We start from the raw sequence: 4,766 nt of genomic DNA, 5'->3' as shown, positions 1-4,766 counted from the left end.
AAATAAGGATTTATTTAATTAATAGAAGAATTAGGCTTAGATAATTAAATAAATAAAATATTTATTTAATTAGTCATGACAATTTTAGGTGTCTACATTTTGCCCCTCTTTGAGACAATGTGGCTTGTCGCGTTGTTTCAAAGAAGATAAGATGAACTGATACAGAGTTGCCCCAGGATGGGAATAATATGCCCCCTCGAGAGATTGGATGAAAATGTCTGAAAAGATTGCAGACAATCTCTCGATAAGAAAGAAAGGCTAGAATGGATAGACTGGATAAAGTGATAGAGTCACAGGATGAAGAAGACTGACTCGGAAAATGAAGGCGAGGGCTAGGGTAGGCTATAAGATAGACCACGGGCAAAAGACATCCTCATTGTCATCTACACCTTCATGAGATCACAGTGCAGAGCGAGAAAAAGAGCAGCAGCAGTCAGCAGCAATGGCTTTCGTACATAGATTCGACCGCGTTCGCCGATTTCAGAGACCAGCCGAGGCAGGAGAGCCGGTAAGTACCACCAAACCTCCTCGTACTTTGACGCATTCAATTTTGTCATTAATGCATGCTAGTTAGCAATAAATGCGCTTAGGAATAGGGCACAAAAAAGTGCAAAAATGTGCAACCACGTCTGCGTCGGTGCCAGGCGCGTCTGTGTCCAACAAGCGCGTCTGTGTCGGTGCCAGGCACGTCTGTGTCTGGAACCGCGTTTGTGTCACATGCGGGCGCGTCTACGTCCTGAAGGTGCGTTTGTGTTGCAAAGTCGCGTTTGTGAATAGTTTAGGCATGTTTATGTCATACAGGCACGTCTGTGTTGTACAGGTGCGTCTATGCAGTCTTTAGGCGCGTTTGTGAGGTAGAAACGCGTATATGTCAAAAATGCAAGGTTTTGTCTTCTAGGTCAAATCGACAGTTCTGTGATGAACATATGCTGTCGATTGGATAAGCTGCTGAGAGGATACACTCAAGCAGGTCCTCTAGGAAGACTAGGATAGATCCAGGCACTTTGTGATGAACAGGGAGCACCAAGATAGAGTACTTTGTGATGAACAGGGAGTACCCAAAGTAGGAGTAGCACTTTGTGATGAACAGGGAGTGTAAAATGTGAGTAACACTTTGTGATGAACAGGGAATGTCACACACGTAGTACTTTGTGATGAACAGGGAGTACTACTAAGATAGAGAGCAACACTTTGTGATGAACAGTGAGTGTCACTAGGATAGATAACCATATGCATTTAGATAGCAAGTAGCATTTTGTAATAAACAGTGAATTCCACGATGACTGACATGATTTTGATTGTCTGACTGCAAGAGTATCTGCCTATGTTAGAGTCACGAGAGAGATTCCCATCTACACAAAGATTGCGACCAGAGTTGTCTTTTCAGGATAGAGCTGCCATCAAGGAGATGGGCCTTAGACATGCATTATATGTACCTGAGTTTCAGGCAAACATGGGTTTGCTGATTGCACTGGTGGAGAGATGGCACTCCGAGACATGTACGTTTCATTTGCCGATGGGGGAGATGACAGTGACCCTCGAGGATGTTTACAGGATATTGCACATACCGATCGATGGAGAGTTGATTCCATACGATCGTGACGGAGACAGAGAGGCGCTGAGACGGGTGTTCCAGGATCCCGGGCTAGAGATGAGAGCACGACACGTGGCATGGGATACCATGACTGCGATAGGGTTAGCTTTGCCAGCTGTGATTGGAGGAGCCATCAGTGGTTTCCTGTGTCCGGACAGGGCGACACGGGGGTTGGCAGTGGGCTGGGGAGGAGCACTGGAGACATTGGTTACACATCACACTAGATATGCATGGGGTCCATGTGTGTTGGGACACCTATATTATGAGCTGCACTAGTTTGTCTACCATGGATCAGTGGGACTGGGTTGTGGAGTGATGCTTTTATAGGTTTGGGCATACGAGCATCTGCCTATCACACGATCGATACACTTCAGGGGCAGAGGTCATGGGCGGAGCTTTGTTCACTTGTATGATATGATCACTTCGCGGCCTCGGATTGGCAGGTTAGAGCATTGGAAGCGAGTGATAGATGACATTGACGTAGTCATCTGGAGGCCATATCTGGGATGTGAGGAGTGGGAGGATGATGCAGTGGAGCTACCTTACACCTTTAGGAGCCGATATCTGATTGGGCAGACGCCCTATATATTGGAGAGGCAGTTGGTAGACAGAGTATGCCGACAGTATGGCAGGATCCAGAGGATGCCACGAGGCTCGGGTATGTATGCCCATACAGTGAGGGATCAGGCGCAGTTCGGGCCGTTGTTGTCATACGATCAGGTAGTTACACAGTTGGCGGAGATGGTGCCCCTACCTTGGGATATGTGGCCAGAGATTGAGGATGCAGGTATGGATGCAGAGTACTCCGCATATTGGGCAGAGCATCCGTTCCCCCGATTGACAGATCCAGGGGAGCTACTGGAGGGAGAGGTAGGAGGAGATGATGATGATGATGATGGTGGAGGCGATGGGGGCAGAGGTCGACGGAGGCAGAGGGGAGTAGTTGGGGAGAGGAGGGTGGCACCTCAGAGGGAGGGTGGACAGGAGGGACAGGCCCAGGTGGTGAGGGGTTGCGGTGGAGTGCCTCTGTAGGTACCAGCAGCATAGGGTCCTAGGGCACAGGGACAGAGACAGGGACAGGTGCAGGGACAGGTGCCAGTACAGGCATAGGGACAGAGACAGGTATAGGGACCTAGACATGTACCGAGACAGGTACAGGGACAGGTACAGGAGCAGGCACCCACAGAGGGAGAGCCACAGGCAGAGGCAGAGGGTGGGGATCCAGAGGAGGATGAGCTGATTGAGCTCAGGGAGATCTGCCAGGGCCAGGCAGACGAGATCCAAGAGTTGGAGAGGGAGAGGGACCGACTCAGGACCCGGCTCAGGGATACTGAGCGGGAGAGGGATCAGGTGATTCAGCGCTACACTGAGGCTGAGACAGCGCTGAGGGCAGGGAGACAGGCGGCGGAGGACACAGGAGTAGGCTACGCATATGTCCTACGAGTCGAAGAGGAGATTGCCTACTAGAGGGACCTGTATTATGGTGTCATGCCAGTAGATCAGCCGGCGAGGAGCTTCCATAGACCATCGCAGACAGCGAAGGCTACGGGAGGGAGCCGAAGGAGACAGGCATCGAGTGGTGGGGTCATGGGTCCTCCACCACCACCAGACAGGGGGGACAGGCAGGGTGATCCTGGAGCGGGTCCTTCTATAGCTCAGATTCTGTCGAGGCCAGGCAGCTCCGAGGGAGGGAGTTCATCATAGCCATAGAGGGCTCCCTTGTATCAGTATTTGTACCATTTTTTTGTATTGTTTATGGTGAAAATGGATAACAAATAGTAACAATATTGAAAGGCTAAATGAATTCAACCACCAAACTCTAGCCTAACAATCAACAAAGATCCACCATAACATATGAAGATTACCTAAGACAATGCAAATCACATGAAATCACAAAGATTATACCATCACATGTCCAATAGGGTTTTGATCTCCATTCTTCCTATCTCCATTGATCTTGCTTGATATATATTTGCTCTCAGATTTTATATGCACAAGAGCTCAAGAAAGAACGGAATGTGGTTGCAAGTAGGATCGTAATGTAGTCAAGTCCTCCAAATTGTCGATTAGCATGAGTGATTAGGGTTTGATAATGAAGAAGGCATCTCCTTAAATAGAAGACACTATATGAAATGGAGGGATAAGATTGAGAGGTGTAAAAGGAGGTCGGTTAGGATTAGAGGGTAGGTAAAAGAAATACCAAAATAATGAAAGGGGTAGGTAGTGTATGAATTAAGAGATGAATGACATGTGTCATGTGTAGAAAAATATAATGAACTAATTAAATAAATAAAGATTTATTTAATTAATAGAAGAAGTAGGATCATTAAATAAATAAGATATTTATTTAATTTAGGAAAAGGATAATTTAAATAAATAAATGTATTTATTTAAATGAGAAATAAGGCTAGAAGAGGATAAATGAATTAATTAAATAAATAAGGATTTATTTAATTAATAGAAGAATTAGGCTTAGATAATTAAATAAATAAAATATTTATTTAATTAGACATGACAATTTTAGGTGTCTACATTTTGCCCCTCTTTGAGACAATGTGGCTTGTCGCGTTGTTTCAAAGAAGATAAGATGAACTGATACAGAGTTGCCCCAGGATGGGAATAATATGTCCCCTCGAGAGATTGGATGAAAATGTCTGAAAAGATTGCAGACAATCTCTCAATAAGAAAGAAAGGCTAGAATGGATTGACCGGATAAAGTGACAAAGTCACGGGATAACGAAGACTGACTCGGAAAATGAAGGCGAGGGCTAGGGTAGGCTATAAGATAGACCATGGGGGAAAATACATCCTCATTGTCATCTACACATTCACAAGATTAGAGTGCAGAGAGAGAAAAGGGCAGCAGCAGTCAGCAGCGTTGGCTTTTGTTCACAGATTCGACCGTGTTCACCGATTCTAGAGGCCAGTAGAGGCAGGAGAGCCGGTAAGTACCACAAAACCTCCTTGTACTTTGATGCATTTATTGTTGTCATTAATGCATACTAGGTAATGTAATAAATGTGCATTTATGTCAGGAAAGCGCATTTGCGTTTGAAAAGTATGAATTTGCATCTTCTAGGTCAAATCGGCAGTTCTGTGATGAACATACGCTGTCGATTGGATAAGCTGCTGAGAGGATACACTCAAGCAGGTCCTCTAGGAAGACTAGGAT

This window comes from Cryptomeria japonica, chromosome 11 (assembly GCF_030272615.1).
Source record: "Cryptomeria japonica chromosome 11, Sugi_1.0, whole genome shotgun sequence".
In the NCBI taxonomy this organism is placed as follows: Eukaryota; Viridiplantae; Streptophyta; class Pinopsida; order Cupressales; family Cupressaceae; genus Cryptomeria; species Cryptomeria japonica.
The sequence above is the reverse complement of the archived record's forward strand: the minus strand, read 5'-3'. Positions refer to the sequence as shown.